This window comes from Silene latifolia, chromosome 11 (genome assembly GCF_048544455.1).
Source record: "Silene latifolia isolate original U9 population chromosome 11, ASM4854445v1, whole genome shotgun sequence".
Taxonomy (NCBI): domain Eukaryota; kingdom Viridiplantae; phylum Streptophyta; class Magnoliopsida; order Caryophyllales; family Caryophyllaceae; genus Silene; species Silene latifolia.
The window spans coordinates 101,876,652-101,901,898 of record NC_133536.1 but is presented as its reverse complement, the minus strand read 5'-3'; the positions used below and the strand labels follow the sequence as shown (position 1 = coordinate 101,901,898).

General features: G+C 40.4%; 1 non-coding gene across 1 annotated transcript; it reads left to right on the top strand.

Moving 5' to 3' along the window:
• Window positions 1-18,807: 18,807 nt before the first annotated feature.
• On the top strand, window positions 18,808-18,914 carry LOC141616229 (small nucleolar RNA R71). Its single transcript, XR_012530586.1, has one exon. It is a non-coding gene; the product is annotated as a small nucleolar RNA R71 (small nucleolar RNA).
• Window positions 18,915-25,247: the final 6,333 nt, after the last annotated feature.

The following is a 25,247-nucleotide window of genomic DNA, read 5'->3' as shown; positions in this document are numbered from 1 at the left end:
TGGCATTGTCGAATGGGACACATAAATGAGAAACGCGTGAAGAAACTCGTCGATAATGGGACTATTCCCGTATTCGATTTTTCTACATATGGCACGTGTGAATCATGTCTCATTGGCAAGATGACTCGAATTTCCTTCAAAGGTGTAGGAATGCGCGCTAGTGACCTATTAGGACTCATACATACTGATGTTTGTGGACCTATGTCAATTACCTCTAAAGATGGCTATAGATATTTTATCACTTTCACGGACGATTTGAGTAGATACGAATATGTCTACTTAATGAAGCATAAAAGTGAGTCCTTTGAGAAATTCAAGGAATACCAGAACAGGGTAAAGAACCAACTGGGTAGAAAGGTTAAAGCACTCCATTCAGATCGGGGTGGCGAATATCTTTCAAATGAGTTTGATCAACACCTTAAAGATTGTGGAATCGTTCTACAGTTAACTCCACCTGGAACACCTCAATTAAATGGTGTGTCCGAACGGAGAAATCGAACCTTACTTGATATGGTTCGATCCATGATGAGTCACACGGTTGTGCCTGATTCATTATGGGGTTTTGCTCTTTAGTCAGCTTCTCTTATACTTAACCGAAGTCCGTCTAAAGCTGTCGACAAGACTCCATAGGAAATGTGGAAGGGAACGGTCCCTAACTTGTCCTTTATTCGGGTTTGGGGCTGCGAGGCTTATGTCAAGTGGAGACACGAGGATAAGTGATGTGGACAAGAGTTGGTCGTCACACGTCCAATCAAACACAATTTATAACTTCACAAAAAACTCTACAATTAGTAAAGAGGTAAGTAAAGGTCGGATCCCAAGGGACGGTAATTGAGATGAGATTTCTATTGCAACTAGTGGTGTCTTAGGGGTGTCACAATTTGGGTTGATGTAGAAGGTCACTAAACTAAATATCAATAAAAGTAAATAAGCAAGATGAATTAAAAGTGTTGTAAACAATTGATAAAAAGCACTAGGGTATCATGGGGTCATAGGGGAATCATGGGAATTGATCATACAAACATGTTCTCAAATTATATCAAGCAATTACTGTTGTGATGGATTGAGTTGGGTTATATCTTAAAATCCTAGGAAAGTTTGGGTCCCGGAGCCGAATCGATTAGATTGTACAACACCTACAAGTCGACTTAATCTTCCCTACTCAATAACATGCATGGTCTAATGAGACTCGAGTTGGTTTATGTCTTACAAGTCTCATTGAAAAGATAACATGTGCATGAGTTGAGATCAAAACAAGCAAGCAAATAAACCATGAAAGCATATTAATTTAAGCATGAATCATCCCCCATGTTGGTTTCCCCTAATTACCCATTAACCCTAGCTAGGTGACTACTCACTCATTATCATGTTGATCATGCTAGCAAGGTTGTCAATCATACCAACAAAGTAAAACATGATGAACAAATGTATGTAATTAACAATAATTAAAAAGGGATTAAGAGAATTATACCTACTAATGATTCCAATAATAAAGCAAAGAATAAAAGAAGTACTTGATGCTTGATTGAGAGGTTGTCAATCTCCCAATAATAACCCAAATAATCTTCAATTACCCAAAATAAAGGATGAACAAAAGAGAGATTAAGGAAATAAAACTTGTATTAAAACTTGATTAATTGTTGATTACAAAACTAAAGAGAGATTTGATTGATATTAACTACTCTAAGAATTGATAAGAAGAACATGCTCTTCTAATTAGACTAATAGAGTATTTATAGTGGAAATTAGGTGGATGCATTAGGGTTAACTAAGGGCTAAACTAGTAATTATACTTTTTAGATTTGAGCAGGGAGACACCGGTATTTTTCGAAGGAAGGGCTTCTTTCTTGAAACTTGAAGAAACGGATTTTGCGCTGTACTGGAATCCGTGCGTCTTAGGCACGGGACGGGCGGATTCGTGAGGTTGGGCTTGCTGCCCGGGCGTCTTTGGCAGAAGACGCACGGATTGTGCTGTGGAGGACGGGCGGATTCAGGGCAATCCGCTCGGATTGTAGCTCAGCATTGTTTCTTCTTCTTTTCTTCCCGTTTCTTCATAAAATCCTTGGGGATTTCCTCGGGGACGCAAGGATCCTTTCTCGTCATTGCCCAACTACTATAATATGTACAAAGGCCTTATAATCTTGTCTCTCCTTGATGCTTGGTCATTGAATTCAATCAATTTAGTCTCGTTTTGCCATGAAAATGCAAGATTCTTACTCCTTTCCTACCAAGGGATCAAAATCTCAAAGAATATGCAAAACAAAGAACTAAAGGCAATAAATGACCCAAATATGCACTAAAAAGCATGGGAACAAGGCTAATTCGGGGGCTAAATATGCGCTAATTATGGTCACATCAAATATCCCCAAACCGAACCTTTGCTCGTCCCGAGTAAAGAGGTGACAAAGACTAGGCCCGTTATTTAAACTAACCTAATAACATAGCCGATATGAGACAATTAGCGGGTCTCACTCCGCCCCTTCAACTCACAACAAGACAACCATGAGGTAGGATGCCTTCTTGCAAGGCAAGGTGGGTCTTGCCAAAATGGCGACACATCCAAACATTAAGCACACAAAATCAAATAATGGATGCATCTACAAAAGGAATAGCCACTTCCTCATCAAATGGCGGAGGCACTAAAGAGGAACAAATTTAAGAGCATATAATCCTTCACAAATACTAGTTCAACAAATTACTAAGGCTAAGAGGATGGCACTAAATCACCTCCAAATGGTGTTAAACTAGACTACTTTTGTCCTCAATTTCCAAATGCTTTCGTCAAGAGCGATCGGATGGTGGTGGAATAATGATCCCTATGATGCTAGTAGCATATGACATGACAAGTGACACGTCAGTCGTATACCTGTCAAAAATACCAACTGGCTCTAACTAATATAGCTAGGGAAGTCGGGTCGAATCCAAAGAGAGGTAGGAAATTGTAACTTAATCTAAGTTCGTCAAGGTAACCAAATGGGGGGTTTTTAAATATGATATTCTAAACTAATAAGAAAAAGGAAGAAGGAAATAAGAAGAAGAAAACAAGCAGATAAGGAGAAACAGCTAAGACAGACGGTTCACCATAATCATTTAGTCGAGTGATCTAGGTCTCAAGTCAATGCAAATATGGTCTAAGGGGTAGCGAACGTCACCTTTCGGTCCTTAATTCACCCTAAAGCGTAAACAGCTTAACTTTCGCCCTCACTGCAATACCCTATTGTTCGCTACAAGTCTCGCCTTTTCCAACCTTTCGGTCCAGGTCAAGGTTCACTAAGAATTAAAGGTCTAATTGCGTCGACTCAATTAGGCAGTTACAGTTAATTGTAGCATTTAACCAACAAAGACTATACTAGCATTAACCCAATAAATCGATTACTGTTCCCTCATGATTACGGATCCCCTATAGTCTTAGCCAAAGGAAATTAGCTATTCATTACCATCGAATTAACAATAACGACAAATAGGTAATTGGGATTAAACATTATAACAAACTGATAAGGATTGAATCAAAGCAACTATTATGACAACGATAAATAGAGAGGAATTTAAAGCAATAATTAAGATCAAGAATAAAAGTAGAACGATAGTACCAATCGCAAAATCCAGGTCCGAGTAGTAAAGTATAAAGGAAGCACAAAAATCCAAAGAACAGTAGCAAGGAACACAGTGAAGTAAAAATGAACGAAGGAAGAGAGAGCAGTAACGTAGTCCTCCTGCTCTATCTTATACGAAAATTCATCCAAAAACCTAATCTATGGACTAGTTACAAAAGCCCATAACATGATTAGGCGGAAAAAGGCTGTAGAAGGGTAAACCACTCGATCGAGTGGAAATAAACCACTCGATCGAGTGGAAATAAACCACTCGATCGAGTAACTATGCGTCCAACCAGTCGATCGAGTAGAAATAAACTCCTCGATTGACTCCTTAAACTGGTCGATCGACCAGTCTTGAGTATATAAAGCGTTCGATCGAGTGGTTAACTACTCGATCGAGCTATATAGGCACGCTAGACTTAGAAACGCCTTCCGAAACCAGCTCACGCGTCTTCCAAGCGTTAGATTTCCAAGCTCCAGCTCCTCGTCCTCCATAAACGCATGCAAATGGGACGGATTAAGGCTCGATTTAGCTCCTCTTCGGTCAATTCCTGCAAATTACAATAAACGGACCAAAGTAGAATATTCGGGGGTATTTGTAGCTAGATGCTACATAAAAAGTACAGAAATGCGTGTAAAAATGAGGTGAAAACCTTATATAAAAGACACGCATCAAATCTCCCCAAACCAAACCTTTGCTTGTCCCCAAGCAAATATGAATGCAACTTAGAATAAACAATGGAACGGGACCAACGCATCAGCTACAAATCGTCCACTAGAACCAACTTTAATGCGACAAAATGACAAAAATGGCAAATGAGAAGTGCAAACGAGTTAAATCAATGTTTCAAACTTACTGAACCGTCGACCTTGAAAGGCTCAAAAAAAATGTCGGACTCTCACGGCCCGCTCGTCTCTCAAAATTAGGCACATGGTGAGTAAATATGTGAAAGATAGAAAGAAGTAGAGACACTCTCCTAACTCGACCTATAAGAACATGCATGCAGTTAACATGAATAAAATCTCTACAACCGTACATATGCATTCCAACCATACTCATGACCAAGACACATGCCGAGGACTTACATTTGGGTAAGTGAGGTAATGGGTAAGAAGGGGCTAAAATGAATTTGGATATGTGGGGTTAATAGCCAGGCTAGCAACAACGGATCCAAATATAAACTGCATCCCAACTTCGTACTCAAACAGCAAGATGAAACGGTGCACAACTATGCACTAAACTCACAAAACACCAAGAATCGTCAACTCCCCATAAGATATAGATAAGACATGGGAGTGTGAATCATCATACAATTCTCATTCTTTTTTCTCATATGTGATTCTTTCTTTCTTTTTCTTCTTTTCCTTTTCTTTCGCTTTTTATTCTTTTTTTTTTTTTTCAATTCAACATTTTTCTTTTCGTTCCCTTCAATTCTTCCACCATCTTCTGAAAACAGATAAAATAACCAAATCGCAATAAAACATTCCACGAACTACTCGTCACTAGCTCAGCTAGGGTAGAAAGTATTATAGATAGTAGTTAATAGGACAAAGAGGCAATTTGGCTATGTGGGGCTCATGGGTAGAATGAAATAAAGGGAACTGCCTCTCCTAACATGTGTCACCATCCACAGACCGAATGCATACAGGTATTAAGAAGACTGGACTCATGCTTATGCAAATTGATGTTACATGCCTTAAAGAGAGTACTACTCACATCCTAAATGAAACCGGTCATGAATGTCACCAGTTTAAAAAGCTCTAACCTCAGAATGTAATGTAGCTTGCCGACATAATGAATCAAGTCTATTCGTTCAGATAAGAGAGAAACAAAAACTCGTAGATTATGCACATAATCATGCCAACTAAATGTCAAGAATATGCCAGGCTCAAGTAAGGATTCAAAGTAGCGTCAATGTTCAAACGTTCCGACTCAAATTAAACATGAAAATTTTTGATTTATTGGAATTTTTCGATTTTTTTTTTTTTTTTTTTTTTGATTTTTGATTTTTGAATTAACTAAAACAACAATGCATGCAAAAATAATTAAACGTGCAATCAAAAATGCAGGAAAACATGCAGACAGACATAGATATGGATGCATACCTCCCCAAACCAAACCGTACAATGCCCTCATTGTACCAAAAATAGGGAAAGAAATGCAAACTGAAAGGAAAAGGAGAAGTGGAGTCGGAAAACTTACAAAACGTCATAAAGAGGGACCTCCCCAAACCGACCATGAACATGGGAGGTCAAAGAAAGTCAAGCAAAGAATCTCCATAGACGTAAAAATAAAGAAATGGGAAGCATAACCGCTCGATCGAGCACTTGGAACAGCTCGATCGAGTGATCTGGCAATTGGGAAGGACTCGATCGAGTGAAAAACCACTCGATCGAGTGATCGTGAATTTGACTTTGGTCGATCGAGGAAAATTATCACTCGATCGAGTGAAAGCTTCCCCAAAAAGTGCTCGATCGAGCCTAAAACCACTCGATCGAGTACTGTGTCCTACAAAACACGCATTCCAAAGCTAGAAAAACATAAGGAGTTCGTAAAACAGTGTCTATAGTTCAACGTAAAGCTAAAGAAAATAAAATGTTCAACAAAAGTACAATAAAACAGTCCGGGCTGCCTCCCGGAGAGCGCTGGTTTAAGAGGTCCCGCACGACCTTTCTGGCATCAATTAACTGGCGCGTCAAGCTCGTCGAAGCGCAAGACTTCAACACGATTGTCTACTTCACTCGCCTCATGGTAATGCTTCACATATTGGCCATTCACCTTGAATCTATGACCCTCGGAATCTTCGAGCTCCACGGATCCAAATTTGGTAACAGCTGTCACCGTATAAGGACCACTCTACTTGGACTTCAGCTTGCCAGGAAATAATCTCAACCGGGCATTAAACAGCAGCACCTTTTGCCCGACATGGAACTCACGAGGTAGGATTCTCTTGTCATGCCATCTCTTCGTCTTTTCTTTGTAAATCCGCGAGCTGTCATAGGCATTGAGCCTAAACTCCTCTAACTCATCCAGCTGCAAAAGACGATTCTGACCACACAACTTAGGATCATAATTAAGCTCACGAATTGCCCACCAGGCCTTACATTCCAATTCGACAGGTAAGTGACACGATTTTCCATAGACTAGCCTATAAGGTGATGCACCAATTGGTGTTTTAAAGGCAGATCTATAAGCCCATAGTGTGTCATCTAGCTTAAGACTCCAGTCTTTCCGTGATTTAGAAACTACTTTAGACAAGATCTCTTTCAACTCGCGGTTAGAGACCTCGACCTGACCACTAGTTTGGGGATGATACCCCAAACCTCGCCGGTGTTGGACACCAACTTTAGACAGAATAGAAGTGAGTTTCTTTTCTTTAAAATGCATTCCCCCATCACTAATGATGACCCTAGGGACACCAAATCGGGGGAATATGATCTCTTTAAACATCTTTATCACGGTCTTAGCATCACAATGAGGTGAGGCAATTGCCTCAACCCACTTGGACACATAATCTACAGCCACTAAGATGTACCTGTTACCTTTACTGGATGGGAACGGTCCTTGGAAATCAATGCCCCAGACATCGAAGACCTCAACCTCTAAGATGCCGTTTTGTGGCATCTCATGTCTCTTGGAAATGTTCCCTGATCGCTGGCAAGCATCACAAGCTGAAACAAAAGACCTGGCATCAACAAACAAAGAAGGCCAGTAAAAACCAGACTGAAGTACCTTAGCCACGGTGCGCGATGGACCGTGGTGACCACTGTATGAAGAGGAGTGACAGCCTTCCAGGACTATTTTGGTCTCCCACTGCGGAATACACCGTCTGTAGAGACCGTCTGCACACTCCTTAAACAAGTAAGGATCATCCCAGAAGTACTGCTTAACGTTATACAGAAAACGCTTCCTCTGCTGATGAAAGGTCAGGTGGCAGCTTGCCACTGACAACGAAGTTAGCTATATCTGCATACCAAGGTTCTTGGTTAACAATAGACGATATAACAGCAATTAAAGTATCGTCAGGAAAAGAATCATCAATAGGTAGATAATCTTCCCCTTCTTGTCGCATCAGTCGCGACAAGTGATCAGCTACAACGTTCTCAGCTCCTTTCTTATCCTTAATATGCAAATCAAACTCCTGAAGAAGGAGTATCCATCTCAGTAGCCGTGGTTTAGCCTCCTTCTTAGCAAGGAGATGCCTCAAAGGTGCATGGTCAGTAAAAACAGTGACTTCTGACCCAACTAAATAAGTACGAAACTTCTCTAAGGCATAAACTACAATAACGGCTCTTTCTCGATGTAGTGTAGTGTACTTCACTTGAGCCTCATCCAGAGTTCGGCTCGCATAGTAGATAGCACTCAAAGCTTTGTCTTTCCTCTGGCCAAGCACCGCTCCCAGTGCATAGTCACTCGCATCACACATGATCTCAAACGACAAGTCCCAGTTGGGAGGCTGTATGATCGGCGCAGAGACTAAAGCCTGCTTTAACCTGTTAAAAGCAGAAAGGCAATCATTAGTAAACACAAAAGGGGCATCCTTAAGCAGCAACTGTGTAAGTGGTTTAGCAATCTTTGAGAAGTCCTTGATAAACCGGCGATAAAAGCCGGCGTGACCAAGGAAACTCCTCACCCCCTTAACATTAACAGGAGGCGGTAATTGCTGAATCACTTCCACCTTTGCTTTATCTACTTCTATTCCCCTATCAGAAACTAAGTGCCCTAAGACAACTCCCTCGTTGACCATAAAGTGGCACTTCTCCCGATTCAAAGACAAGGTTAACCTCAATACAAATTAACACTTTCTCAAGGTTAGACAAACAGTTAGAAAAATCACTCCCATATACACTGAAATCGTCCATAAAAACTTCCATGATAGACTCAATATACTCTGAAAATATCCTCATCATGCACCTTTGAAAGGTGGCAGGGGCATTACACAAGCCAAAAGGCATTCTGCGATACGCAAAAACGCCCTTAGGACAAGTAAATGTAGTCTTAGCCTCGATCGTGCGGGTGGATAGGGATCCGAAAGAACCCGAATACCCGTCTAAAAAGCAGAAAAATTTATGTGAAGCTAACCTTTCTACCATTTGATCAATAAAAGGAAGGGGAAAGTGATCTTTCTTGGTGGCGGCATTCACTATCTTGTAATCTATGCACATCCGCCAACCAGTCACTACTCGAGTAGGTATTAATTCATTCTTTTCATTCTTAACAACAGTTGTCCCTCCTTTCTTCGGGACCACATGTACTGGACTCACCCATTTAGAATTACCGACAGAATAAATAATACCGCATCCAGCAGCCTTCATTACCTCGGCCATCACAACATCCTCGCATCTTCTCGGTTCAAATGCGCGACCACCCCGTCTCGCAAGGTTTGTGATCCTCCTCCAACTCTATCATGTGCATACGAGATATCGTGACTAATCCCCGTGATATCGTCCAGTGAATAACCCATTGCTTTCCTGTTTTTCTTAAGTACAGCTAACAAAGAAGTCAGCTGATCATCATTAAGCTTGGCACTAACAATGACTGGATATTGTTCTGTGTCGTCTAAGAAAACATATTTAAGATGATAAGAGAGAGGCTTACGTTCCGGTACCTTTACCTCAATGGAGCAAAGAGTGCTAATCATTCGTTCCACCTGCTCTCCCTCATGCTCATCCAAATCAGCAACAAGCAATTCTAACGCAGCGTCATCGTCGTCTGGGCTATCTGCACACTCATCAAAAAGCATAAGGGCTTCTAGTGGGTCCTTCATAAAAGAACCCGACCAGAAGTCATAAATAGACTCGTCAATAATATCAACCGAATAGCAAGTGTCCTCTATCATTGGGCGAGCTAAAGTACTAGGCAGGCTGAATGTGATAGCGTCATCCCCTACTGCAAGAGTCAAACGCCCTTGTCTGACATCAATAACGGCCCCAGCTGTACAAAGGAATGGTCTTCCTAAGATAATTTGGGTCCGGGTGTCCTCAGCTATATCTAAAACAATGAAATCTACTGGAATAAAGAGCTTGCCTATTTTCACAGGCACGTCCTCTAAGACACCTAAGGGCCTCCTAACAGATCTATCAGCCATCTGTAGGGTAATGTTGGTCACTTTAAAATGACTCATCTTCAGTTTCTTGCAGATAGGAAGGGGCATGACACTGACACTGGCACCTAAATCGCAAAGGGCCTTATCAATAACCATGTTGCCTATAACACAAGTAATAGAAAAGCTGCCCGGGTCTTTCATTTTTGGAGGGGCCTTGTTTAAAAGCAAATTACTAGACTCTTCCAAAAATGAAATTGTCTCAAATTCACTCAAATTTCTCTTACGCGTCAAAATATCTTTCATAAACTTGGCGTAAGTGGGTACTTGAGTAACAAGTTCGGAAAAAGGGACAACACTGGAGGTTCTTCACAACGTCCACAAACTTACCGCATCGTTGCTCGATCTTTGCGTCCTTCAGACGGCCTGGAAAGGGTACCCTAGTAGCAACGAGTGGACCCGCAACTTTTCCTTTACCTTTATCAATGCGTGACGTCTCCACAGCAGGGGGAGATGACACGGTAGCGGCATTAGATAGCAAAATAGGATCTCCGCCATTAAAAGTGCTCGATCGAGTACTTATACCACTCGATCGACCATTTCCTTCTTCTGTCTCACTCGATCGACCAGTTTTGTCACTCGATCGAGTGACTTCTGCAGCAAACTCACTCGATCGAGTAAGAATATTACTCGATCGACCAACAGCAAACTGTGCACCTCTCGATCGACCAGTAATATCACTCGATCGAGTGATGGGATGAATTGGTTCACTCGATCGAGTAGAGAGATCGCTCGATCGAGTATCTTGATTACACGCTGCAAGTATTTCGGTTAAAAATTCCTCTAGATCATCCTCCGAGGTATCTTCAGCTATAGAAACTTCGTCCTCTTCATGAATAAGGTCATTTTGAAAATTCATTGCACTGACCGGATCGCATATTGGAAGAAGCTTGGTTTGGTCTTTCGCGAGTGTTAACTGCGCGACTTGTTCTTTCAATTCCGATATGACCGTTTCAGATTGCCGTGATATACTCATCATAATAGATTTTAATTCGGCAATTTCTTCATTTGCAGAGGGAGAGACCGTCTGTGGTACTGGCGCAGAAGGAGTAGAAACATTCTTTATTTCTTCATAAAACTGAGAGAAAGGAACTCCCTGCTTGTATTTCTGATAGGCAAGAACGCGCTCAACACTTTCCATGAATAAGATAGGGTCATGCCCTTCCGTGCCACATCTACCACATGGCTCTTTATGCTCCGTAATCGTAGGCATCTTGGCAATTAAACTTCCAAAGCAACAACTAACCTGCAAAACTAATCAAAACTTTGCAGAAATGAGATCGGCCTCAAGGAATAAATTCCTTGAGACGAGAGACAACTTAATTTAAGCAACAAAATTGCACCACCTCCCCGGCAACGGCGCCAAAATTTGACACGTTAGTCGTATACCTGTCAAAAATACCAACTGGTTCTAACTAATATAGCTAGGGAAGTCGGGTCGAATCCACAGAGAGGTAGGAAATTGTAACTTAATCTAAGTTCATCAAGGTAACCAAATGGGGGGTTTTTAAATATGATATTCTAAACTAATAAGAATAAGGAAGAAGGAAATAAGGAGAAGAAAACAAGCAGATAAGGAGAAACAGCTAAGACAGACGGTTCACCATAATCATTTAGTCGAGTGATCTAGGTCTCAGGTCAATGCAAATATGGTCTAAGGGGTAGCGAACGTCACCTTTCGGTCCTTAATTCACCCTAAAGCGTAAACAGCTTAACCTTCGCCCTCACTGCAATACCCTATTGTTCGCTACAAGTCTCGACTTTTCCAACCTTTCGGTCCAGGTCAAGGTTCACAAAGAATTAAAGGTCTAATTGCGTCGACTCAATTAGGCCGTTACAGTTAATTGTAGCATTTAACCAACAAAGACTATACTAGCATTAACCCAATAAATTGATTACTGTTCCCTCATGATTACGGATCCCCTATAGTCTTAGCCAAAGAAAATTAGCTATTCATTACCATCGAATTAAAAATAACGACAAATAGGTAATTGGGATTACACATTATAACAAACTGATAAGGATTGAATCAAAGCAACTATTATGACAACGATAAATAGAGAGGAATTTAAAGCAATAATTAAGATCAAGAATAAAAGTAGAACGATAGTACTAATCGCAAAATCCAGGTCCGAGTAGTAAAGTATAAAGGAAGCACAAAAATCCAAAGAACAGTAGCAAGGAACACAGTGAAGTAAAAACGAACGAAGGAAGAGAGAGCAGTAACGTAGTCCTCCTGCTCTATCTTATACGAAAAATCATCCAAAAACCTAATCTATGGACCAATTACAAAAGCCCATAACATGATTAGGCGGAAAAAGGCTGTAGAAGGGCAAACCACTCGATCGAGTGGAAATAAACCACTCGATCGAGTAACTATGCGTCCAACCAGTCGATCGAGTAGAAATAAACTAGTCGATCGAGCTCTTCTTGATAAAATTCCTCGATTGACTCCTTAAACTGGTCGATCGACCAGTCTTGAGTATATAAAGCATTCGATCGAGTGGTTAACTACTCGATCGAGCTTTATAGGCACGCTAGACTTAGAAACGCCTTCTGAAACCAGCTCACGCGTCTTCCAAGCGTTAGATTTCCAAGCTCCAGCTCCTCGTCCTCCATAAACGCATGCAAATGGGACGGATTAAGGCTCGATTTAGCTCCTCTTCGGTCAATTCCTGCAAATTACAATAAACGGACCAAAGTAGAATATTCGGGGGTATTTGTAGCTAGATGCTACATAAAAAGTACAGAAATGCGTGTAAAAATGAGGTGAAAACCTTATATAAAAGACACGCATCAACAAGTCTCGAATTCTCTACAAAAGTAAAGGTCATGGATCGTCCCAAGCTCGACAAAGTGGCTTGACAAAAAGGCTTTTTGGGAATGAAATGCTCAAATCGTTATAAACAAAAATTGACCTCATTTAACTTTCACATTTCAAAAATTTAAGATGGGGTTTGTCCCTTCCGGGCTAGTGTCCTTTGCTTTCGCCAGACGCTTATTAGGCAACCGGTTAACCTCTAGACAATAGCTTTTCGGGGTGATAGTCACTCTGTCTCTGGGCGGTTGAATTCACAACCGTGTGGGGGCCCAATTCAATGGATCCCTCTCCAAAGCACATCGAAGTGGTACGCCTCCATCAAAACAACTAAAATTCTCAACATTTCAACATTTCATAACATTTGAGGTTTCCTTGGCATTAAATTACTTCCACATAACAAAATCTTTGAAATGAGCACTTCAAACTTATTGATAGAAAGTATTTTTGGGTTGCCTTACCACAAGGTCAATCAAGGTCACCTAGACAAGTTAACCAAGTCCACATCGCATCACGGGGTTGGATAAGTGACTCACATGCAAGCCCTTGACTAGGCTTTGGGTCATGGGTCAAAAGACACTAGTATGACACAATCTAGGGTGTTTTACAACCATTCTAGTAGGCAAAGTCTTAAGTTGAAGAAGTATTTGTAATGGCTTAGTTGCTCTTGTCAAAGTTCCCAATTAGGCACTTTTCGAAACTTTTCATCTAAATGCGACTACATGCCATGATGCAACTATTATATACATCCTAATGCAAGTGATTCTATCAACTAATATGACATATAAACTAAATGCAAGTCCTAAGTTCACATTGTTATACCGCATCAATCAAAATAAAGCCACATAGTCATTAACATAAAGAGGAAAAAGGAGATTGGAAAGATCATACCATGCGGTCTTCATGATCCTCATGTCTCGGATGTGGCGTAGTCGATCAATGTGAACAAGGATAGAACAAACACAATATATACAACAATATATACAAGACTACACTACAAAGGAAAAGAACTTGTTTTTGGTTTTTCCAATTTTTCAAATTTTTATGGTTTTTCGAAATTTTTCAATTTTTTTGGATTTTTGAATAAAAGTTAAGTTAGAATTCCCCATCCCCACACTAATACGGGCATTGTCCTCAATGGCCAAAATGATGGTAAATTATGCAAACATGATGCATGATTTCTACACTAAATGCAAGCTACACTAATCTACACTACATGATGCATGGTTTTTGTTTATGACGGAGAGGATAATTTAGATTACCTCCCGTTGTGTATGCATTGACTTCCCCAAACCGAGCTAGACATTATTGCTAATGTCCTAAGGATGGGTGTAGTTCATGCACACACTATGCAATGCATGAAACTAATTTTGTCATTTTAGATTTTGAAAGGTGGGAACAATAAAATGAGAACACCTCAATGGGACCGAGGTGTGAGTCCTCTATGGTGCTAGGACTACTCCAACAATGATCAAGAAAAATAATTAAAACAAAGAAAGAAGTAGAACAAACCTCGAGAGGGTAGGAGCCTCCAAACCTTGCTAATCTTCCATCATATCATCACTATCATCATCTTTCTCATTAGAAGTGGATTCATCACCACTTCCTTCTTCACTTTCTTCTTCACCTTCTTCTTCACTTTTCTCATCATCCTCTTCTCCTTCTTCATTAGCTTCCTCATCAATGTTATCATCAACCTCTTCATTACCGACAACTTCATTGTCACCCGGAACAACCCTAGATGCACTCGGAAAGAGGACTTCCATATCCGCCCAACTAGGCAAAGGACATGAAGGATCAAGTAGTCCTTGCCTAGCTAAGTGTAGGAGGGGTGGATATTGAGCTAAGTAAGCATTTTTCCGATCCTCGAAAGCTTGCTTGTGCATCTCTTGCATGAGAAGAGTCAAATAATCATTTCTTGCTTCAACGCCATCGGGCTTGAACTCTTGGTACTCGAAAGGGTAGGGTGGTGTGACAATGGAAGAGGAAGGCATTTCAAGTTCACCCTTTTGTTGTCGGATAATATACTCAGCCTCTTTTGAAAGGGGAAGGAGATAATTGGTCCGGTGGACGCTCAATCGACAAATCTTTGAAGGCAAGGTGAAAGATCTAGCCTCACTAGTGAGCCATCCATACTTGGTGTCAAGAGGGTTATGGGTAACCCACTTGTACTTGTATATCATAGTATTAATATCAATGAGATGACCACCCTCTTTCGCCTCATACTTGCTATCCTTGTTGAAGTTTGGATCAAAGTATTTAGCTAGGATAGTGACTAGACCGCCATTCACAATAACGGTAGTGCCTTTCTTCCCACAATCAATATTTAGCCATCTATCCACCAAAAGCCTTAGAGAGTTGAAAGGCTTGGTGAATTCCCTTCCAATGTTCAAAGCCGACTCAAGAAGAACAAAATCGAGTTTAGTGAAATGGTTGGTGTCTTTTCTTGCAATGATGGTGTTCCCTATGACCTTGTGCCATACTCTAATGCCCGGATGGTGGACTAAAAGAGCACGACTAGCATGAAAGTCCTCAAATTTCCTTCCGGAAATCGCCTCCCAAAGAGGGTCGGGGTCATACTTGCCAACATTCTTAAAATAACTCGGTGAATCACTAAGACCCAAAGCTTTACCCATTTCCTCAAAGGAGATGCGCCTACTAACATTAGCTAGACGGAACTCGATGGTCTCCATAGTCTCAACCTTGTTGACTTTCAAAGAACTCAAAAATTCTAAGGTAAGGGAGGGGTATGTCAATTCTTTTGATTCAAACAATTTCTCCAACCCCATGGCTTTAAAGAAGGCTCTAGTTTGCTCAAGGACACCCAACTTATCTAAGGTATCTTCACAAATAAACTTGGTGGATAGAAATGATTTTCTAGCAAACTTGGCAAAAGTGTCCCTATGGGATTTGGAAATGAAAGTTACCTCCGGATAGTTCGAAAGTTGATCAATTTCCGGAGTAGTAGATGTTGTTGTTCCCATGGGAGGTTGTTGTTGTTGCACTTCCAAGTTTGGGTTAGCTACCACCATAGCCAATGCTTTCTTTGTTTGAAGACTCTTTTGCCTTGATGAGAGAGTCTTTGCCTTTGGTGCCTTTGCCTTTGTTGCTTTTGTTGCCTTTGTTGCTCCCTTAGTCCTTGCCATTGATGAATAAACCAAGAAAAGAGTGAAAAATCTTCAATTTGTAGTGCACCCAAATCGATTTAAAGATGAAAGGCTTTGCCTTTATGAATTCAAAAATCGACTCAAAGGTTGAAGATTTTGTGCTTGGTTTTGATTTTTATTGAAAAAGGAGTGATTGATTTGTTGTTAAAAGGATGTTTTGATTTGATTTTGGTGAATGTTGTTGAGGAATCTTGTTTTTGTGATGGAGAGGATGAGTGTTTTGAGGGTTTATGAGTAGTGTTATGAATGAATGAATGAAGAAATGAATGTGTGAGGGGGTTTATAAAACCCGAAAAATTTGAAATGCAGGGGCAAGACGGGCGGATTCTGCTCGGGACGCCCGGATTTGGTCTGTTCTGGGTTTGGAAAAACTCGCCTAAAGACGGGCGTCTTTCAGTGAAGATGCTCGAATTTGCAAACACGAGACGGGCGTCTTTTACAGAAGACGGGCGGATTCCTTTACAGGGATTTTTCTTGTTTTCCTCAGCCTAAAACACGGGCGTCTTTTACAGAAGACGGGCGGATTCGAATGCAGGACGCCCGGATTCGTTGACAGTCAGCAATTTCAAAAATTCAGCTCATGAAGGACGGGCGTCTTCTACCCAATACGCCCGGATTGTCTGAAGACGGGCGGATTCTCTTGAATCCGCTCGGATTCTACCCCTTTGTACCCGGATTCAGTTCCATCCGTGTACATTGCATATCCCTTGTCATTCTTCCATTCTTCTTCATATCTCGTGTTCTTCATTGTGGGGGCAATACTAAGGCATGAATAGCCTAGGCAATTGCTATCCCCACACTAAGCTAAAGCACTACACATTAATTGAAATCATTAGTCCCTCCCTCACTTCTCTCAAACATGATAATTATCTTGATCAAAGTATAAAAATCCAAAGATGACAAAAATGCAATATAAGAATTGAAATGCAAGTTAGGGAGTTAGAAATATTTACAAATGGTGGTTTAGGGAGGACTCCACCAAACTCTCATTCTTGATGTTATGTCAAGGGGGCATGTCCAAGGTGTTGTTGATGTTGCTCAAAACCTTGAAGAAATAATCAAAAGCTTGTTCATTATCGTGATAAAGTTCTTCAATAGACCTTGGCCCTTGTTGTCGGTCTTGATCGATGGCATTTCCAATGTAGGGATTAAAAATCCCTTCGAATTCGTCGTCCCAAAGACCACAAACTTCATTAAGTTGATCATTAAAAATCTCTTGATTTGATGGAGACAACTCTCCCATTTTCTTTTCTTGGCCAATGAGGCCATCCTTTTCTTCTTTGCATGATTTTGGTGAGCTTTGCAAGCTCTATTTGTCACAATTTCCTTGCTCTTTGAATGGAGCATCTTCAATTTTCTTCTTCCATTGGAGTTCCGACTTCTTCCTATCATCCTTCCGGCTATAATGATCAATCATGAAACACGGTTCGTGCAAACGTGGAGCTCTCATAGTCTTGTCAAGATTAAAAGTTATGCTTTCGTCTCCCACTTCTAGAGTGAGCTCACCATGTTTCACATCAATCACCGCACCCACGGTGTGTAAGAAAGGTCTTCCTAGAATGATTGGAATGTTGGAGTCTTCCTCCATATCAACAATGACAAAGTCCACCGGGATGAAAAACTTCCCAATTCGTACGGGAACATCTTCCCATATCCCTAATGGTGTCTTCGTCGATCTATCGGCTATTTGGAGTGTGATATTGGTGCATTTAAGCTCTCCCACCCCCACCCTCTTACTCACCGGGTACGGCATAATACTCACACTAGCCCCTAGATCACATAAGGCTTTGTTGATCGTGGTGTCGCCAATGGTACACGGTATTGAGAAGCTTCCCAGATCCTTTAGTTTTAGAGGTGAACTCCCTTGAAGTATTGCACTACTCACCTTAGTGAAGGCGATAGTCTCAAATTTCCGGATCGACTTCTTCTTTGTGAGGATGTCTTTCATGTATTTCGCATAGGCTGGCACGTGATTGATTAATTCCGTGAAAGGAATCGAGACTTCCAAATTCTTCACAATTTCCATAAACTTTCCAAGTTGGTCATCAAATTTGGGCTTGGCTTGACGACTTGGAAAAGGAAGTCTAATCACAATGGGCTCCTTCTCCTTGACCTTGTCTTCATTTTTCTTTGGGATTTCTTCTTTTGATGATTCCCCATCTTTGGAGTTTTGCACAATTTCTTCCTTATCACTAGCTTCCACAACTTCATCCTCAACTTGCTTCTTCGGTGCTTCATACCTTGTACCACTTCTCAAGTGAATGACACTAACCGTTTCATGTCTTGGGGGATTACTTTGAGGTGGTAATTGCCCCTTTTGTCTTTGTGAGCTTGAAGGTGCTAGTTGAGTCAATTGGGTTTCCAACATCTTGGTGTGAGCTAGGATGTTGTTGATGGTGGTTTCCTTTGCTTGACTATCTTTTTGCATTTGAGTGAAAAATTCTTGTTGATTCTTTTGCATTTGGAGGACCGCTTTTTGAACATCCAAACCTTGGTCATTTTGGTGATTGTATGGATTTTGATTTTGGTAACCTTGGTTTTGGTTGTAAAAGGGTCTTTGATTTTAGTTTCTCATGGGAGGTGGGGTGTATGTTGTTTGAGGGTTTTGAACATTTTGGCTTTTGTATGAGAGATTTGGATGGAACTTGGTGTTTTCATTGTAATAGTTGGAATAAGGGGTACCACTCTTGTATGCTTGGAAAGCATTCACTTGTTCATTTGTTCCCCTACATTCACTTTGGTCATGTCCCAAAGTTCCACAATTCTCACATATCCCACTTGGGATTGATGAAGATGCCGTCATGGCATTAACATGATGCTTTGGTGATTTTGAGGCTTCTTCAAGTCTAGCCATAGCTTTTTCAAACTTCAAATTGATGGTATCAATATGAGCACTAAGTTGAGCACCCAATTGAGTAACGGAGTCCACTTCATGCTTTCCTCCTCTAGTAGCCTTGCGAGGTCTACTATATTGTGAGTTATGGACCGCCATTTCCTCAATTTTGTTCCATGTTTGATTGTCATCAACTTCGGTGAACATTCCATTTGATCCCATGTTGAGAATGTTCCTTGAATCTTCATATAGACCGTTCCAAAATTGTTGTACCAAGAACCACTTGCTAAGTCCATGATGAGGACATGAGCGACAAATTCCCTTGAACCGCTCCCAAGCTTCATACAAAGATTCTTCATCCCTTTGCTTAAAACCCGTAATTTGAGCTCTTAGCATGTTAGTCTTTTCCGGTGGGTAGAATTTTTTGTAGAAAGCTAGAGCCAACTTCTTCCAAGAATCAATTCCGAGAGTGGCCTTATCAAGGCCCTTCAACCATTGTTTCGCGGTGCCAATTAGAGAAAAAGGAAATAAGACCCATCGAATTTGGTCTTGAGTTACACCGGTTTGAGAAATCGCATCACAATAGTCACAAAAGGTTTCCATATGAGAATGAGGGTCTTCACTAGGCATCCCCCCAAATTGGCTCCTTTCGACTAATTGGATAAAGGCGGATTTGGCAATAAAATTTCCGGTTAGATGTTGTGGTGTGGGAGTACCATTGGGTAGGTTCTCCTCGGTGGGTACGGAATGTGATGAAAACTTAGGCATTGTGGGTTGATTTTGTGTGGTATTTTGTGTTGGGTTCTCCTCACCTTCTCTTGCAAAAGGGTTGATGAACTCAATAGTTGGTTGAATATCTACAACCTCACTAATACCTCTCAAATTCCTTCTAGTAAGTCTTCTATTGGTTGTCAAAGTTCTTTCAATTTCACGATCAAAAGGTAACAAATCACCTCGTGACCTTCTAGACATGCAAAATATCAAACAACTCGAAAACAATTAGAACAAACCTTGAGGAGTTTTACTTCCCCAAGGCAAAGAAAGACACAACTAATAACAATATAAGAAAATCTAAATCAAGCTAACACCGTCCCCGGCAACGGCGCCATTTTGATGTGGACAAGAGTTGGTCGTCACACGTCCAATCAAACACAATTTATAACTTCACAAATAACTCTACAATTAGTAAAGAGGTAAGTAAAGGTCGGATCCCAAGGGACGGGAATTGAGATGAGATTTATATTGCAACTAGTGGTGTCTTAGGGGTGTCACAATTTGGGTTGATGTAGAAGGTCACTAAACTAAATATCAATAAAAGTAAATAAGCAAGATGAATTAAAAGGGTTGTAAACAATTGATAAAAAGCACTAGGGTATCATGGGGTCATAGGGGAATCATGGGAATTGATCATACAAACATGTTCTCAAATTATAAGCAAGCAATTATTGTTGTGATGGATTGAGTTGGGTTATATCTTACAATCCTAGGAAAGTTTGGGTCCCGGAGCCGAATCGATTAGATTGTACAACACCTACAAGTCGACTTAATCTTCCCTACTCAACAACATGCATGGTCTAATGAGACTCGAGTTGGTTTATGTCTTACAAGTCTCATTGAAAAGATAGGTGATGGGTAAAATATGCAAGGATTCATAGGCTCGCATTTCATCAAACATAACATGTGCATGAGTTGAGATCAAAACAAGCAAGCAAATAAACCATGAAAGCATATTAATTTAAGCATGAATCATTCCCCATGTTGGTTTCCCCTAATTACCCATTAATCCTAGCTAGGTGACTACTCACTCATTATCATGTTGATCATGCTAGCAAGGTTGTCAATCATACCAACAAAGTAAAACATGATGAACAAATGAAAGTAATTAACAATCATTAAAAAGGGATTAAGAGAATTATACCTACTAATGATTCCAATAATAAAGCAAAGAATAAAAGAAGTACTTGATGCTTCATTGAGAGGTTGTCAATCTCCCAATAATAACCCAAATAATCTTCAATTACCCAAAATAAAGGATGAACAAAAGAGAGATTAAGGAAATAAAACTTGTATTAAAACTTGATTAATCGTTGATTACAAAACTAAAGAGAGATTTGATTGATATTAACTATTCTAAGAATTGATAAGAAGAACATGCTCTTCTAATTAGACTAATGGGGTATTTATAGTGGAAATTAGGTGGATGCATTAGGGTTAACTAAGGGCTAAACTAGTAATTACACTTTTTAGATTTGAGCAGGGAGACGCCGGTATTTTTCGAAGGAAGGGCTTCTTTCTTGAAACTTGAAGAAATGGATTTTGCGCTGGACTGGAATCCGTGCGTCTTAGGCACTGGACGGGCGGATTCGTGAGGTTGGGCACGGGCGTCTTCAAGGGAATCCGGGCGTCTTCTGGGCTTGCTGCCCGGGCGTCTTTGGCAGAAGACGCACGGATTGTGCTGTGGAGGACGGGCGGATTCAGGGCAATCCGCTCGGATTGTAGCTCAGCATTGTTTCTTCTTCTTTTCCTCCCTTTTCTTCATAAAATCCTTGGGGATTTCCTCGGGGACGCAAGGATCCTTTCTCGTCATTGCCCAACTACTATAATATGTACAAAGGCCTTCTAATCTTGTCTCTCCTTGATGCTTGGTCATTGAATTCAATCAATTTAGTCTCGTTTTGCCATGAAAATGCAAGATTCTTACTCCTTTCCTACCAAGGGATCAAAATCTCAAAGAATATGCAAAACAAAGAACTAAAGGCAATAAATGACCCAAATATGCACTAAAAAGCATGGGAACAAGGCTAATTCGGGGGCTAAATATGCGCTAATTATGGTCACATCAATAAGCTCGGCCCGCGATCGGTCAAGACATACTTTATAGGTTATCCAAAAGGGACATTTGGTCATTACTTCTATTCGCCTACCGAACATCGAGTTTTTGTTGCGGCTAGTGCGACGTTCTTAGAGAAAGAATTTCTCGAGAACAAGACGAGTAATAGAACCTTCGATCTGTCGGAGATTCCATAACCAACAACCGAGGAACAGATGGAGGAGGTGGTTCCTCCAACTAATGATACGGTTAGTATTCCTGAGGAACCTAGGAGGTCGGGTAGAGTCTCTCATCCTCCGGACAGATACATTGGTATGGTCGAGGAGAATGACGTTTTACTCCTAGAGAGTAATGAACCCGCTACCTATAGAGGTGCCATGACCTGTTCTGACTCAAAGCTATGGCTCGAAGCCATGCAATCCGAGATGGACTCCATGTATGAGAATGACGTATGGGATCTAGTTGATTTACCTAGTAAGGTAAAACCTCTACAGTGCAAATGGCTTTACAAAATAAAGCGTTCTGTAGACGCGCAACCAGATACCTATAAGGCATGACTTGTGGCAAAAGGTTTCACTCAAGTGCACGGATTGCATTATGATGAGATTTTTGCACCTGTAGTCATGCTACGTTCCATTCGGATAATCTTAGCGATTGCCGCTTTTCATGATTATGAAATTTGGCAAATGGATGTGAAAACCGCCTTCTTAAACGGTTATTTGGAGGAAGAGTTGTCCATGGTGCAACCCGAAGGTTTCATAGATCCTGAACATCCTAAGAAAGTATGCAAGCTTAAGCGTTCCATTTATGGACTTAAACAAGCTTCTCGGAGTTGGAATCATCGTTTCGACCAGGTGATAAAAGAGTATGGTTTTACTCGATCGGTCGAAGAACCATGCTTATATATCAAGTCGAGTGGGAGCAAGATTGTATTCTTGATATTGTATGTCGATGACATACTCTTGATTGGGAATGACATTCCTCTCCTATCTTCGGTTAAAGAATGGTTGAAGAACCATTTCCAGATAAAAGATCTGGGTGAGGCACAGCGTATTTTGGGAATCCGTATCTACCGAGATAGATCACGACGCACGTTATCACTTAGTCAGGAGTCTTATTTGGATAAGATTCTTGAGAAGTTCAGCATGACCAACTCCAAGAAGGGGAACCTTCTAATGACGACTGGGATGCAGTTGAGCAAGTCTCAGTCACCCACGACGCCTGAAGGGATTGAACGTATGAGTCGTGTTCCTTATGAATCTGTAATAGGATCGATCATGTATGCCATGATATGCACACGTCCAGACGTGGCATATGCATTGAGTATGACGAGTCGGTACCAAAAGACTCCAGGTGAAACACACTGGATAGCTATTAAAAACATCCTCAAGTACCTACGGAGGACTAAGGATTGGGTATTGACTTATGGAGGCGATACTAAGTTATGCGCAATCGGTTACGCAGATGCTAGCTTCCAAACGGATCGAGATGACTCAAAATCTCAGTCCGAGTTCGTCTTCACTCTTAATGGTGTTTGCGGTCACCGGAAGAGTTCCAAACAGAGTGTTGTAGCAGATTCTACTACTCAATCCGGGTACTATGCCGCTCGGAGGCAAAGAAAGGAAGCGATATGGATGCGTCAATTCTTACAAGGACTTACGGTAGTTCCTAGTTCGAATGACCCGATCACCATCTATTGTGACAACAGAGGTGCCATATTCCAGGCTAAGGAGCCAAAGTCTAGCAACAAATCTAGACATGTACATCGGAAAGCTCACCTGATCGGTGATTACGTGGAGCAAGAGGAGATAGTGATAGACAAGATTGCGACGGATGATAACATCGCAGATCCTCTCACTAAACCGTTGAATTATGATAAGCATGTAGGGCACGTTATTTCCATGGGAATTAAACGTGTTCCTGAGTTGTAGAACTTGATTATGGATTTGATACATTATCTTTTTCATATACTATTTATAACTTCATCGTTTTATTATAATATTTTATTTTTCATGTGGATTGTACTGACAACATTGAACGCCACAAAGTGAACTGAATTACATTATATTTGTTTTTGGTCCGTAATCGCCAATGTGAGCTGATAACTCTGGCTATTATATTGTGCAGTCGATTGATGGTGGGTTCAACGAGCCATAAGTCAAACGGTTGACTGATCGATCACAGATGCGAGATTATAACGATACCTCGTAGGACAACTTTTTGTGACAACGTAATGGAGTCCTAAATGTTTAAAAACATTCGGTGCCAGGTCGTGGATAGGACATCCATTGTGTTCCTAGAGTCGATTCTTTTGACTATCGGCTGTCTCTTGAGATTAAGGCAGTTTTTGGGTGACTTTGGTTTCTTTCTCACGGTCTGCCGTAACTGGAGGCTAAGTAGATTTTTTCTGGGTCATTTCATACTGTGCTTACATCTTCAGGATTCGAGTTGAGGAAAATATCTAACCCTTATCAGGTATAGTTATTTCTCAGGGCCACTCGAGGAGTTGTAACTGAAATGCATGGCCATGCTCGAATGTTGATTCGTTTATCAGTTAAGTTACTCTCTAGTCGGGGAAACCACTCTTGATAATGATCGCTTGTAAAATACGACCTTTGTGAATACGGATTTGCAAATTGTTTTACATTGAGTGGGAGAAATTTTAGGATATGAGAATCGGTTATCGCACATACACTTGTGAGGACAAGTGGGAGTTTGTTGGAGCTTGTGTCCTCCACAAATTAGTGTGATAACATTTGTAAATCTCTTATAGGTTCACAAGGGTATACTTTGTATTTTAATCAGTTGATTAATGATTAACTAACAACGGTTGGCTTGCTAGAAAGTTTGACGTTATTATCATACAGATGGCGGTGATCAACTGGTCCCTAAAGATCACACCTATAGGATGTGTTTGAGAGATGTGGTTATAGAAATATAATCACATTGATGCCTAATATGACTAAACAGTTAGTCAATGTGTTGATGAGACAATTATTTAATGAAGATTAAATAATATTAGTTGAGACGAATTAACTGTCAATTCGTAAATTGAATATAATAAGTTATATTTAATTAAATGTATGTAATGTTAGCTTGGACGAATTAATCTGTAAATTCGTAATTAAATGTAATCGGTTATATTTAATATCAACAAGATGAATGTGTCATAGTGGTAATAGTGAGGGTACACAAACCAAGAGGTCATGGGTTCGATCCTCACTAGATGACAATTTAACATATTTTATACATTTTTGGAATAACCGAAAATAAGGAAATTATACTCCTTATTTCGGTGATATGGGCCGAATTTAGGGAAGATAATATCTCCCTTATTCACTCCCAATTTCGGTTTCAATAAGAGTAAAAAGGGAGATCATTTTCTCAACCCTAATTTCTCTTTTAACCTAATCTCTCCTCTCATCAAAAAACACAAAATAACCTAAATTTTACAAAAAAATTGGATCGATTCTAGCATAATCAAAGGGCATATCTCATATCATCTTGGGTGCAACTGATAGGAGAATATCATTGCGATATTGTTCATAGGCCATTTTTTCTAGGACCGAAGGTTACTTCTTAATCCTTTGTTTTTGTTTATGTAATTTTATTTTATGACTAGTGATCATCTTCATAAAATTCGTTATAATCCTTGAATATTACGGGATGCATACAGATAAATCCCACAGCTATATAGAGACTTCTCTCAAAGATTCGATTTGTAACATCTCGTCATACTCCAAGTATACGAGGTTTAAGAATGGTAATACATCTTAGCGTAATGAATTAATCCCGCAGCGGAAGCAAACGGATTCAATTTCTTCATGTTCAATACTTTTGAACTTGTCAAAATTCTTATTAACATAAGAATATTAACTTTATGCTAATATCCATCGAAC